Source organism: Hypanus sabinus, unplaced genomic scaffold, assembly GCF_030144855.1.
Source record: "Hypanus sabinus isolate sHypSab1 unplaced genomic scaffold, sHypSab1.hap1 scaffold_414, whole genome shotgun sequence".
NCBI classification, from domain to species: domain Eukaryota; kingdom Metazoa; phylum Chordata; class Chondrichthyes; order Myliobatiformes; family Dasyatidae; genus Hypanus; species Hypanus sabinus.
The window spans coordinates 387,595-402,872 of record NW_026781294.1 but is presented as its reverse complement, the minus strand read 5'-3'; the positions used below and the strand labels follow the sequence as shown (position 1 = coordinate 402,872).

Below are 15,278 nucleotides of genomic sequence, written 5' to 3'. Positions count from 1 at the left end.
AACGCAGCTGGCGGCTCTCCGCCTCAGGACTCTGCAGAGATTCCTGTACGCCGAGCACCATCCCAGGTGGCACGTGTTGGCGACTTTCTTCCTCCGGAGGGGCTGCTGTCTTCATGAAGACATGTGGCTACCACCGGCGGGTGTCAGCCGTACTGCTTTGCGGAGTCTGCCCGGCTTCTATCAGGACCTACTGAGAGTCTGGAACATGGTCGCCTCAGGCCGGGAATCCCCTCCTCAGGCGGAGGGCGGGGTCCTGGCCGGCCCTTGCCCTACCTCAGTGGCTGTCGGTGCAGCTCAGTTGTGTGGACCGACTCAGGCCGAGCTGCTGGTCGGGCCCAGACCCCGCAATCTTCTCCGGGAGCCGTGTCCACACAACTTGAGACATCTCTCATCGATACCCACAGTCCCATTCAGGGATGCAAGTAGGAGGTATCTGTATGGGCTGCTACTCCACATCCTCCACTTCCTTGCCCTTGTACACCGTCCCGACACGCCATGGCGGTCAGTCCTTCCACCCAGAGGTGAGGAGGGTCCCCACTGGAAGTCCCTTTACGCCGGGGTTCTTCCCATGCACTTGGGGGATCTCGGCTGGAGGGTACTGCATAGGGCAGTGCCCTGCAATAAGATTTTCAGTTTGTACATGGACTTCCCACCCACATGCCACTTCTGCGGGCTGGAGGAGACCGTGTACCACATGTACATGGAGTGTGTCAGGCTGCAGCCTCTTTTTGCATATTTGCGTGGGCTGCTTCTCGCCTTCTGGCTGCATTTTAGTCCCACCCCGTTTATATATGGTCATCCAGTAAGGAAGGGGGCATGGAGGGATGAGGATGTCCTAGTCAACTTGCTCCTGGGGCTGGCGAAATCCACCATCCGTGGGTCTTGGAAACAGGTGGCGGGAGGATCTCCCCGGGCAGACTGCCTGGCAATGTTCAGGGGGTATGTTCGTGCCCGGGTAACTATTGAAAAGGAACACGCGCAGTCCACAGTTGCCTTGGAGGAGTTTCGAGACCGTTGGGCTCCGCGGGGTGTAAATGCCATCGTAGATAGGGATGGCAACATTCTGGTGTAATGTCTATTGTCTATTTGTAGTGCAGTAATTGTGTTTGCCACTGTTTTGTATATATTGTATAGCACCGAAATTTGTAATAAAGGATTTTGTAATAAAAAAAAGAGATCCATACCGGCAGCGTCGCAGGAGTTGCCAGTCAGCGTTGAAGTCAACTTAGGAACTGCAGCTCCGGAGTTTTCCCTCTGTGTTTACTATCGAATCCTTTCTCATGAGTTGATCCAGCCATAAGGTAGCGGAGGTTTGAGATTAGAGAATTCCTTCCAGTCGAGCTGTCAACCGCGGCTGACGAGCCACATCTGCCCGAAACGGCAATTATTAAGACTCTTGCCCCGTCTCCTGTCAGTAGAAACTGTTCCATCGGAGTCAGTAGCTAAGCCACACGTGCAGGCCAGGAGCCGGACTTGGTTGTCAAAGGCTATTTAGGTGAACACCATTGGGAGCATTTAATAGGCAGAGGGACCTTGTTCCCATTACCACCCTTGGATGTAACAACCTGAAGGAATCAGGGCAGTGCACCGACCACGAAAAAAAAAGAAAAACAATATAAACGCTCAGCATGTTGGGCAGCAACTCTAACGGTACTAATTCACTCTGGGATTTGATATCACATAAATGTTATCTCTGTATCTATTTTGTTTCCATTCCGTGCAGAAGGAATGGTTAAACAATATATTAAACCACGTCCTTCAGTATTGATTGACAGCAAGCTACCGAGCCGGCTGCTCCGATTTCAGCAGAGAGGCCGCTCCCTCTCCTGAGGAATGTGTGTGTTGGAATTCGCCCTGCGGGCAGGCAGCTGGTCGCTCAGAGATTCTGAGTCCCACAGGATAACAGCCGGCACCGCTCAGGTCAGCTCTCTCTCTCTCTCTCTCTCTCTCTCTCTCTCTCCCTCTCCCTCTCCCCCTCTCCCTCTCCCTCTCCCTCTCCTGAGGAATGTGTGTGTTGGAATTCGCCCTGCGGGCAGGCAGCTGGTCGCTCAGAGATTCTGAGTCCCGCAGGATAACAGCCGGCACCGCTCAGGTCAGCCAAAGGCCCCTCGGCTGGTAGGCTGCATGAATCGATTCGGAAAATACATCGAACAAGTGGTAGAAATTTTAAGTGGGATCTCGGCGAGAATACTGCCGCTTCTGATGTTTGTTTCACGGTCTTCATTCAAGCAGCATTTTTGATAAGGTGTCTTTGTTTTGGAGTCAGGGATCCAGGAGTCACCGGCTCTCTTCTGCCGACGATATGATGTGTTCGGCTGCTGTTTTTTTTGTTTGAAATCATTGGCACGGTTAGGATTTCCCATTGGTTTATTCAAGATCAAAGGTACATTGTGGTGTTTCATTGTGGTGTTAATATCATCCCGGGGAGAGAGTAGGAACACAAGTGGTTTGTTGTCTTTGAAGGACCGCGTGCAAACCACGAAAAGCTTTAGAAACAATTAAATTTACAAACAAGAGAAAATCTGCTCCTCCCCCTTTTTCCCTTGGCCTTCTGTCTCTTTCAACAACCAACTCTCCCAGCATCTGTACTTCATCCCTCCCACTTCAGGATTCACCTATCATCTGGATTTTCTCTCCTTCCTCACTAATCCTCCAATTTATAAATCTACTCCTCAGTTTTTTTTTCTCCGAAGGGTCTCGCCCGATCTGTCGACTATATTTTTTTTCCCCACAGTTGCTGGCTGGCCTGCTGAGTTCCTCCAGCATTTTGTGTGTGAAACAATATACCCGTCAGTTCAGTGCTTTGGTGAACCCCTTTGGTCGCATCCACTAAAGGAAAGATTCATTTTTTATCAGAAACGCGAGAAAATCTGCAGATGCTGGAAATCCGCATGCAGCACGCCCAAATTGCAGTAGGAACTCAGGAAGCCAGGCAGCACCTTTGGAAATTCGTAAACAGTTAGCGATTCGACCCGTAAACTTTCATCAGACTCATTTTCTTCTGTCTGGTCGCTTTCAAAACTTCTTGCTCAAATTTAAAACATGCATTCCTTTGGAAAACAGGAGGATAGTTGTTAGCCCATTGATACTCCATACCATGAATAACACAACAGGTGTCATAAGCAAATAGATTCCAAAAACATTAGAAAACTAAATAAGCGAGAAAGAGATGATAAATTTTACAACTGTAAGATCAAAACTACAGAACTGGACTCCTGAGAGCTGATAAACCCCAGGGACCTAATGGTCATCAGTCCACCGATATGTCGTGGAAATGTCTTTTATTTGAAAACTCACTCAACCACGTGCCTAGGCCCCGGCTGCTTTCCTGGGCTGCGTAAGTCCAGGGAAGACACACTCTGGTCCCGCCAAACCCGCGAGACTGATGCGGCGCACCCACCCCGGACCCGGTTTGTGTGAATGCTGCGTAATTTGCTATCCTGTTACAGCTCAATGCCCAGAGATAACAGACAGCACACTGAATACAATTAAAGAAATTATATTTGTGAGTCTTAACTGAAAGGTTAGTAAAGATAAGAAAGATTAAATAAAACTAAGGGCCGCTTATAATTAAACAGTCAATGTGCACACGTTGGAGCTCAGTTCATGGATCCTCCATTGATGTCGGCGCCTGTCTCCATCTAATTACAATTTCCCCAATGCATCCAGTCCTACCACCGCTTCTCTCCAGCGTCTTCCCTCTTCACCTCCCTCCATGCAAAGGAGCCAGCTCTCATTCCAAAGCACTTGTTATGTTTCCCTATAACTCAAACACTGCTTCTACAGAGAGAAGATTACGTTAGCGGTGAAACATTTCCCGGGGTATTACACTATGGAGAGAGAAACTGGACCATAGCCCTGCACAGTCTTAGATCCACGTGCTTATCTATAAGCCCACATGACACAGCAGCAAAATTTGGCCATCTAGTCCCATAAACTCTACTCTGGAATTCAATCCTGGCTGATCTTTCCCCCCTCTGCCTCAGCCCCAACTCCATGACCTTCCCCCCTTAACCTGTGAACAAGGAGAAGGAGCTAAGTTCGTGGCCTAAGGTACAAGGAGATCAGTTATATGGCTCTCATTACATGCACATATAGTTCAACTCACATAACCACATATAGTGGTTATGCAGAATGATTGAAGTAAATAACCCATCTCTTTCTACTGTCACGTACCCAGTGACCGGTTAAAGAACCAGCAGAAATGGAAAACACTTTGGGGTCTGGTATTGCTATAAACTAATAGTGTTTATTAGTATATTATGCAATACAGTAATATAAATGCAAATATATCAAACAGGTTAGCAATGATATATATATATATGTATGTGTGGAAATAGGAACAAAACTAGGCTCTTTCAAACCTGGGGTAATTGGATACAGTCTTACGATGATGAAGAGAGTTCAGTTCAGTTTGTGGTATTTAGTTGAGTAACATTGGAGAGAGAGAGAGGGAGGTGATGCTGTTGATATTCCCGTTGTCTTCCGAAGTCCTGTTGTGGTCACCAACTATGACCGTGCTTCGTACAACCGAGTTATCACACAGGCAAGAGTGCACACAAAAGTAATTCCCCACCAGTCGCACCTTTTCACACTGTGAGCCACTGATAAATTTCCCCGAAATGATCCTCCAAAACCTCACCTTCATGTGCGTGCACAAAGCTCGTCTAGTGTCTGACACTGTGTGTGTCTCGTGGTGTGTCTGTCTGTGGCCCAGTAGATCTGCTGCTTATCTCCACATGCTGGACACTAGCTGTCCTTCAAGATGCTCCTCCCTGCACTTTCTGAAGAAAAGGTTGAAAGGTGAAAGGTGAACAAACAGCAGAGGAACCTTAACATCATCATTCTTTTGGGCAATTTCTGTCCCTCTCTCTCTCTCTGTCATTGCTCGGGATGCCTCCCCCTCTCTCTTAAAAGCAGCACAGTTCATAGGGTCTCTTCAGGACCCCTTTCCAAACCCCTAACACTAACTTCAATAATAAGTATACCGTCTTGGATACTTTTGCTGGGGACGGTTGCGTTTCCGGCACCGAGATTGGTCCCTCAGCTCAGAAGGGAAGGTGGGAAAGGACATAGTACATAGAGCATAGAGCATAGAACATAGAACATAGAACAGTACAGGACAATTGGCCAAAATGCTGTGCTGACGCTTAAACCCTACCTCCATATAACCCTCCACCTTAAATTCCTCAATATACCTGTCTAGTGGTCTCTTAAATTTCACTAGTGTATGTACCTCCACCACTGACTCAGGTAGTGCATTCCACGCACCAACTACTCTCTCTGTAAAAACCTTTCATCTAATATCTCCCTTGAATGTTCATCCCTTTACCTTAAAGCCATATCCTCTTGTATTTTGCAGTGGTGCCCTGGGTAAGAGGGATTGGCTGTCCACTCTAACTATTCCTCTTAATATCTTGTATATCTTTATCATGTATCCTCTCATCCTCTTTCTCTCCAAAGAGTAAAACCCTAGCTCCCGTAATCTGTGATCATAATGCATACCCTCTAAAGCAGGCAGCATTCTGGTAAATCATACCTGTACCCTTTCCAATGCTTCCACATCTTTCCTATAGTGCAGAGACTAGATCTGGACACAATACTCCAACTGTGTTCCAATTAGAGTTTTATACAGCTGCATCATTACCCCGCGACTCCTAAGGTCTATCCCTCGGCTTACGAATGCTAACACTCCATACACTTTCTTAACTACCCGATCTACCTGTGAGTCAACTTTCAGAGATTTGTGGACATGTACCCCCAGATCCCTCTGCTCCTCCACACTCCCCTGTATCCTACCATTTACTTTGTACTCTGCCTTGGAGTTTATCTTTCCAAGGTGTATCACCTCAGACTTCTCCGGATTGAACCCCATCTGCCACTTCTCAGCCCACTTCTTAGCCCTATTAATGTGTCTCTGCAATCGTCGACAATCCTCAATACTATCCACGACACCACCAACCTTTGTTTCGTCCGCAATCTTGCCAACCCAACCCATATATCCACGTCGGTAACAAACATCACAAAGGTAGAGGTCCCAGAATCGATCCTTGTGGGACACTACTTGTCACAACCCACCAATCTGAAAGTATTCCATCAGCCACTATACTCTGCTATCTGCAGGCAAGCCAACTCTGAATCCACCTGGCCAAACCTCCCTGGATCCCATGCTTTCTGACTTTCGGAATAAGCTACCATGTGGTATCTTGTCAAATGCCTCATTAAAACTATGTAAGTCACATCCACTGCGCTACCCTCATCTATGTGCCTGGTCACCTCCTCAAAAAACTCTATCAGGCTTGTTAGCCACGATCTGCCCTTCACAAAGCCATGCTGACTGTCTCTGAGCAGAACATGATTCTTTAAATGCCCTTAGATTTTATCTCTAAGAATCTTTTACAGATGTAAGACTCACTGGTCTATAATTACCCAGACTATCTCTACTAACTTTTTTGAACAAGGGGACAACGAGAACATAAATCCAAGCCAGAGGCTCAGCAATCTCTTCCCTCGCCACATGGAGCAGCCTGGGGAATATTCTGTCAGGCCCCAGGGACTTCTCCGTCCTAATGCATTTTAAAAACTCCAACACCACTTCTCCCTTGATATCAACATTCTTCAGAACATCAACCTATATTGTCCTCACCGTCATCAAATTCCCTCTCATTCGTGAAAACCGAAGAGAAGTATTCATTGAGGACATTGTTCACTTCCACAGCCTCCCGGCACATCTTCCCACCTTTATCTCTAGTCGGTCCTGTCATCACATAATTGAGGTTTAGAAGGGGCAGATTTTATTGGGTGTGTCCAGAATGGGTTCCTGTCACAGTATGTTGACAGGCCGACTAGAGGATATGCCATACTATATCTAGTATTAGGAAACGAACCGGGACAGGTCACAGATCTTTCAGTGGATGAGCATCTGGGGGACATTGACCGCCACACCCTGGCCGTTAATATTATCATGGAAAAGGATAGAATCAGAAAGGACAGGGAAATTTTTAATTGGCAAATTATGTCTTTAAAGCTAGAACTTGCAGGTGTGAATTGGGATGATGTTTTTGCAGGGAAATGTTCTATGGACATGTGGTCGATGGTTAGGGAGCTCTTGCAGGATGTTAGGGATTAATTTGTCCTGGTGAGGAAGTTAAAGAACTGTAGAGTGAAGGAACTACGGTTAACAAGTGAGGTGGAAAATCTAGTCAGTTGGAAGAAGGCAGCATACGTGAGGTTCAGGAAGCAAGGATCAGATGGGTCTATTGAGGAATATAGGGTAGCAAGAAAGGAGCTTCAGAAGGGGCTGAGGAGAGCAAGAATGGTGTATGAAAAGGCTTTGGCGAGTAGACTAGAGGAAAACCCCAAGGCATTCTTCAATTATCCGAAGAAGAAAAGGTTTACAGGAGTGAAGATAGGACGGAATAGAGATAAAGTTGGGAAGATGTTCCTGGAGGTTGTGGAAATGAGTGAGGTGCTCAATGAATACTTCTCTTCGGTATTCAACAATGAGAGGAAACTTGATGATGGTGAGGACAATATTAGTGAAGATGATGTTCTGGAGCATGTTGATATTAAGGGAGAAGAGCTGTTGGATTTCTCAGTCCCCGAGGTCTGAAGGTTTATTCCCCAGGCTGCTCCATGATGCAAGAGAAGAGATTGATGAGCCTGGATATTTATATCCTCTTTGTCCACTAGAATGGTACCGGAAGATTGGGTGGAGGGGTGAAGGTTGCCCCCATGTTCAAAAAGGTTTGTAGAAATAATCCTGGTAATTATAGACCAGTGAGCCTTACGCCTGTGGTGGGAAAGCTGTTGGTAAAGCTTCTTAGAGATAGTCTATGGGCATTTAGAGATTCATGGTCTGATCAAGGACAGTCAGCATGGCTTTGTGAAGGGGAGATCAATTCTAACAAGCCTGATAGAGTTCTTTGAGTAGGTGACCAGGCATATAGATGAGGGTAGTGCAGTGGATATTAACCACACAGATTTTAGTAAGGCATTTGGCAAGGTACCACATGGTAGGCTTATTCAGATATTCAGAAGGTATGGTAGCCAGTGAAGTTTGACCAGGTTTCAGAATTGGCTTGCCTACAGACAGGAGAGAGTCGGATTGGAGTATTGTGACTAGTGTTGTTCCACAATGATTTTTATTAACCACCTGGATGTTGGGGTGGTTACGATACACAAAGGATGTGGTGTTGTGGATAGTGCTGAGGATTGTCGATGATTGCAGAGAGACATGGATAGGATGCAGAAGTGGGCTGAGAAGTGGCAGATGGATTTCAAACCAGAGAAGTGTGTGGTGGTACACTTCGCAAAGCCAAACTTCAAAGCAGAGTACAAAAGAAAGGGCAGGATTGCTGGGAGTTTGGAGGAGCACAGGTATCTGGGGTGCATGTCTACAGATCCCTGAAAGCTGTCTCACAGTTAGATAGGGTAGTTAAGAAAGTTTATGGGGTGTTAGCTTTCATAAGTCGAGGGATAGAGTTTAAGAGTCGCGGGGTAATGATGCAGCTCTATAAAAGTTTGGTTAGGCCACACTTGGAGTACTGTATCCAGTTTTGGTCGCCTCACTATAGGAAGGTATTGGAAGCATTGGAAAGGGTACTGAAGAGATTTACCAGGTTGCTGTCTGGTTTAGAGAGTATGCGTTATGATCAGAGATTAGGGGAGACTGGGCTTTACTCTCTGGAGAGATGGAGGATGAGATGAGACATGATAGAGGTATACAAGATATTAAGAGGAATAGATATAGTGGACAACCAGCGCTTCTTCCAAAAGTACCACTGCTCGGTACAAGAGAACATGGCTTTAAGGTAAAGGGAGGGAAGTTCAAGGAGGATATTAGAGGATGGCTTTTTACTCAGAGAGTGGTTGGAAGGTGGAATGCACTGCCTGAGTCAGTGGTGGAGGCAGATACACTAGTGAAATTTAGGAGACTACTAGACAGGTATATGGAGGAATTTAATGTGTGGGTGTGTGCGGGGTGGTTTATATAGGAATCAGGGTTTATAGGTCGGCACAGCATTGTGGGCCAAAAGGCCTGTATTCTGCTGTATTGTTCTATGTTTCTTAGGCGAAAAACCTATCAATCACCCCTGCAGATCTGCAAGATCCGTATGCTCCACGGACGCTGGGCAAAGTATGTAAATGTAGGATGGGGCTATGTTGAAAATTAAATGTGTTAGGTTCTCTAAAATTGACTTTTTCTACATCAGGCCAGGAACTTATCAATCACCCCCCCCCCCCCGCCCCCACCGTACAGAACATCGCCGGATAATGCTGCAAGTTAACTCAATCTGCCAATTTAAATAGGTACAATTAAGTGGCGATTATCAATCATCAAAATATTGTTCTAGGAAATAACGTCATGTAAGTGTAACACCCTGAATTAGCAGTCTGTCTGCTATGCTGTAGGCATTTCATTTCATCAATTTTGTGAGTGAACTCTGTTTTATTATAAGCTTGTACGGTTTGATCAGAATATGGGGATTTACTGTACAACTTAAGAATGTAGTGTCATCCATTCAGGATGGTAGAATTGTTAAGGGTTCTACAGAATGCTGTGAGGGCAGCTCTTTGTTGGTGGGAGCTGGGAGAATGCAGGAGGGAAGACGGATGAAGATGCCGTCGCTCTTGCACAAGGTGCTTTATGCAAATGAATGTCTTCAGGAGGAAGAACCAATACTCTGGAGAGCACTTTTGTTTGTCGTGGATTTCAAGCAGAAACAAATGTTTCTGGATGATTTGACTTCCACTTTGCACAGGTGACTGCTTAAGTATAATAGGTCATTTTTTTCCAGCCCTTCCTTTGGTAACTAGGTGCTTAATTTAACATTCGTAAATATACTTCTTTATAATTTGTATTCAGTGTGTGAAATGTTATATCTTGCCAAAGGACGATTGCCGGGGGTAGAAAATCACACAGCATTCACACAAACAGGGGTGTGGGTGGGCGAGCGAGCCATCCCAACCTCATGGACTTCACGGTACCACAGTTGTATCACAATAGACGTGCAAAGCCTGACAAAGGTGAGTTACTCCCCACAGTGTCCAGTGGTTGTGAGCAAGTATTTTAGTTGACAAACCAAATCTCCTCAAACTCGGAATGTAATAAAGTCCCTGAATTGCACTCTTTATACCTATACAATATTTTGTGTCCATGTTAGGGCGTCAGAGATATTGACACCCAGGAAATTTAAATTGCTCACTATTTCCACTCCTGAACTCTCGATGCTGTTTGATTTTGCTCCCTCGTCTTAGCCCTTCCTGAACTCCACAATCAGCTCTTTGGTCTTGCTGAAGTTGAGTGCAAGGTTGTTGTTGCGGGAACACTCAACTAACTGGTATATCTTGCTCCTGTACGCCATTTCCTCACAGACCTAAATTCTGCCAACAATGATTACATTCACAGCAGTTTCTCGTTGATATTTGAGATGTCCCTGGATACATAGTCATGGGCATAGAGAAGGTAGAGCAGTGTTAAGCACACAAAATTGTGCTGTGCCGGCCATTACCCTATATTTTCCATAGGCATAGGATGATTCACAGTTTGTTGATCAAGCTCCCGTTCGGGCCACCAGACCTATTCTAGTACCCAACACCATTCTACTTACAAATACTTCGTCCGCAGGCGGCAGTGCCAATGTTTCTGTATGTTCACCTGGATAATGGGGATGGACAGTCAGAATCACTGCATACAACCACTATCAACGCCCCATGGTAGCGTATTCCTGGTTCCAACACCCCTCACCACCATACCACCACCTCTGGGTGACATTGCTCATAGTCCCTCTGAACCTCTTGCACGGCCATGTCAATCTGTCCTGTGTACTTGAGAACTGTGCTACAAGGGTGACCATTCAGACTGTGTAACCCATCCATACACCTCCACACCGATCGGTCAGAACACCCCAGTTAGTCTATTCCAGACTACGAGGATCGATCCAGCCTGAGCAGACTGCCTTAAAGAGAAGGGAAATGGACGATCTCGAAAGAGGTTCTGGAGAGAAAGAGAAAGAGTGTGGAATGGGAAGAAGCTGATCGGGAGTAAAGGAGGTGGAGGGGAAGAGCTGGTGGGAGCGACCGTGCAGGAAGGGGACCGTGTTTAGTACGGTATTCAAAACGAACTTTTCACTCACCCTCCGTACCGTGGGAACTGGACATGTGCCCCTCTCAGTTCAATGGCTGTCATCGCTGGGAAGTAATCACAACCGCTGTGATTTCCCACTACTCTCAGCCTGTCACCTTTCCAGAAATTAAATTAATACCATTGTCTGCTGTGTAATCATTAACCTAGTGTCCCGCTTTTAACCTCACCAACATCTCCATCAAATACTGAGTTGCTGTGGGTGACATGAAGGCTATGGGGGAGAGCTTTTGCGAGAGATATCCAGAGAGAGAGAGAGAGAGAGAGAGAGAGAGAGAGAGAGAGAGAGGAGAGAGATATCCAGAGAGAGAGAGAGAGAGAGATATCCAGAGAGAGAGAGAGAGAGAGAGAAGAGAGAGAGAGAGAGGAGAGAGAGAGAGAGAGAGGAGAGAGAGAGAGAGAGAGAGAGTGAGAGAGAGAGAGAAGAGAGAGAGAGAGAGAGAGAGAGAGAGAGAGAAGAGAGGAGAGAGAGAGAGAGAGAGAGAAAAAAAAAAAACCGGGATCTAAACTCTGTGAGGAGTAAGTGGATCATTGCTATTTTATTGTGTCATGTCATATGATGTGGGCGATGACCCAGCAATAGAGTATAACTGCCACAGATAAAGTGCAGTAGAGTTAAACAATTACGTTGTGATGAACCGCACGGCAACTTTGAAAGATTCAAAACTTTTTTTTTAATATCAAAGCATACATCCTTATGCATAGCTGATTTCTTAAACTTTTTCTTAGAGAAGCAGGAGTCAAAGAAAGGACATGAAATTAATTCAAGGAAAAAACATTCAGAGAAAACCCAAACCCTTCCCTACTCAAAAGGAACAGCATCCTGATCACCTAATTCCCTGCACCTCCAACCCCCCTCCCCACCCCCGCAAACCACCGCACGAAACGACGAAACGGAGCAGGAACATTTGCTTCATGTCCCGAACGAAAAAAAAGAAAACTTTTAGAATACTAACTGAGCATTAACCCCGAAACTTCTTCCCCTCACACAACAAAACCGAAAAGGAACCGACGATAAAAACCCAGAATATAAATAGCATAAATCTGAGAAAGTCCAGAGTCTATGAACGCAGCTTCATCCTCTGATATCAACGACATTCATCAAAAGAGGGAGACAAGACACAATCAAAGAGGCGTACCCGCCGTCTACAGAGACCCACACTGTGATCGGTCACTTATAGATTCCTACTCTGACAGGCAACCGGCGCTGAACTCTCGCTCGCTTTTCTCATTTACCTCGATATCTCGAACCTCCTCGGCAGATTAATGGACTCGTTAAGCGGCGAAACGGTGTCGAACAGAAATTCCCGCCACGCATCGAAATGTCTTCTCATTGTGGTCGTCTGATTACACACTCTTGTCACAGAATCTTCTCGGAGCTGGCAAAGCGCTGGAGCAGTCAAACCATCTCCAGGCTGTAAATGGCAGCCTTTAACTGTCCCAGGAACACGGTAAAGATGGACGAAAAAACAGACGTAAAATAACTTAAAAAATGTATATATGTTAGTGTCCTATTAGAGAGATGTCGACTGAGAGAGCATTTCTTTAGCACTTTTGTCTGTTTTGGAAGAGGATGGTTGGGTTCTAATCCAGGATCACTCCCGTCGATGTCCAGTGCCGATGCCACTACATCAGCGGCCAGATAGACAATAAGCTGCAAGATCCTATTCCACTAGAATGACGTCAAGTCCATCTGCTCATATTAGGGATATTCTTATCACGTAAAACTATGTTAGAACATATTCCTTGTCCTTATAACAGTGGCTAGAAACTGTCCTTGAGCCTGGCAGTGTTTGCTTTCATACTTTGGCATCCTCTGTCCGATTGGACGGGAGAGAGGATGTCTGGGATGAGTAGGACCCTGGAGTGCACTGGCAGTGGAAGTGAAGACAGAGGCCACGGAGGGGAGCCTGGCTTCCGTGACGTGTTGAGCTGCGTCCAGAACCCTCTGCAGTGTCTCTTGGTCACAGGAGGAGCGGTTTGCGGTACCAAGCCATGATGTGTCCAGTCAGGATGCTTTCTGCCAAGGTGGACGTGGCTGCAGAGGTGTGGACGGCCACAAGTAACTGGCTGGATAGGGGGAAAGAATCGCGATGAGGTCCCACAAGATGTCTCCATGATCATTTGGTGGAACTGGGCTATCTTCCGTCTGGCTTTGTGCCTTCAATCGGGAAAGGACCTCTCAGACCCCGACGTGAGTCCAGCTTCTTGGGTTTGAAGTAGGAAGTGCTGTGACCGTTCCTTTCTATTGATAACGATACCCAGCTATCCGGCTGCAGAGAAAACAACCACCAACAGTTGTCCAACCAACTGCTTCTCGGGACATCTCAGAACCAGCCTATTCCCATAGGTTCCTCTTCACCGGACAACTCTGGTCGGGTTGCATGTGGAGTATTGCATTTAGTTTCAGTCGTCTGATAGGAAGGGTGACGAGGATTTGGAAAGAGTATAGACGATGTTATAAGGAGGACCTTCGGGAGGAGAACTAGGAGTTGCACAAACAAGGATTGTTCTTGTCCGAGTGGCGGAAGCCAAGGTGAGAACTGAGAGGATCATTATTCTCACAAAAGGAAGTGTTGTTGCCGCTTTTTCAAGCTCTGCATAAGTTCCATCCGGAATTTAAAATTAGTTTCGGACGCTCCATTATAGAAAAGAGGACAAGGCTTCGGAAAAAGTTTCGAAGAGATTTATAGGCAAGAGATCTATGAGGACGATTTGCACGAACTCCTGCTATCCTTTCCAGAATGGCAGACACCAACGGGAGATCGAGAGGCTTATAAGAGTCATAAATACAGTCAGCAACTGTAACCTTTCTCACAGCATTAAAGTACCAGATAACAGAGGACATGCCGTTGATGTGAGAGCGAAAAATGTTCAAAGCAGATGTGTGGCGAAATGTTTAAAATAAAACAGAGAGTTGCGGGTGTCTGGAAATCATTTCTAGCGTGTTGGTGAAGGCAATGGTATTTATGAGATTCTGCGATAGGCAAACAAATTCACAGAGAAGGGACGGGTATAGACAACACGGAGACAACGTGATTAGTTTAATTAGGTATTGTGGCGACTCATTTCCTAGCGTATCCGAACCGACTCACAATTAGATAGCCTACGGGGGTTTGCGAGCACAGAGCTTTGGAGCCTTTTCGCCATGGGGGGCCGGTTGACAGAGGCTTAAAAGTGAGGCTGAAGTTTTCGAATAAAGTTTTTTCCTTCGACTGCAGTTACCGACTCCGTGTCGTGATTTTAGCGCTGCGTGTAGCACACCGCTACAGTATCACAGGCTTAACCATATCAGCCGAACATCACTGAGTAAATGTTTTCTTCCTGCCCCACACTGTCTAACTGAAGAGATAATCACTGGAAGAAGAAATTTATTTTCCCCTCCATCGTGAATATGACGTCGTTCATTCTGAGTCTGTGACCCATGGTAATAAAATCTCATTCAACGGAATGATCCTCCCAGCAATCGCGCTGAATTACCTGAAAGAACCGATTAATTCTTCTCATAATTCCAGAGAAAACAGACCCAGCTTATTCACTTTCCCCTTACACATACAGCCTACCATCTCTTGAAGCATTCAAGTCAGTGTGAGGAAAAGTCCCTTTACTCTCTCTGTTGCGGGGATAACTTTCCTGAGGAACTGTAAATAGAAATGGAAAAAAAACATTTCATGTGCATTCAAGCAGAGGGATTCCTTTAGTGAGGCATCAATTGCTTAATCTGGTCAGTCCACCGTCGCAGACAAAATGTCCTCCTCCTGTCCTGCAGCTTTGTATGGTTTAACTGAAGAAGGGATCACTGACTGAGGACATTAGTGTCCCGCGCATTCCTGATTGTTCCTTCAATCTGGAACAATGACACACGGTAATAAAATTCTCATTCAGGGGAGAAATCCTTCCTGCAATTGGTCTGAATGGTCTGAAAGAATCCAGTATTTCTCCTCACAATTCCAGGGAATACAGACTCACTCTCCCCACAAGCAGCAAGCGGGCCATCCCGGGACTTAGACCTGTCAGTGTAAGCAATAGTCTCGCACCCTCTCTTTAATCGGTAGAACTTTCCCAAGGAAATGTGACAAGACCTGGAACTAATATTCAAGGTTACTTCTCACCACAAATTGTAGGACACGTC

At 46.0% G+C, this 15,278-nt stretch overlaps 1 long non-coding RNA gene across 1 annotated transcript in view; it reads left to right on the top strand.

Annotated features, from left to right (window-relative positions):
- The first annotated feature begins 2,069 nt into the window (after positions 1–2,069).
- Positions 2,070–15,278, top strand: part of LOC132388802 (uncharacterized) — a 57,496-nt gene continuing 44,287 nt past the window's right edge. Inside the window, exon 1 of the long non-coding RNA XR_009510348.1 lies at positions 2,070–2,092. This is a non-coding gene — a long non-coding RNA (uncharacterized LOC132388802). The remainder of the gene's footprint in view (positions 2,093–15,278) is intronic.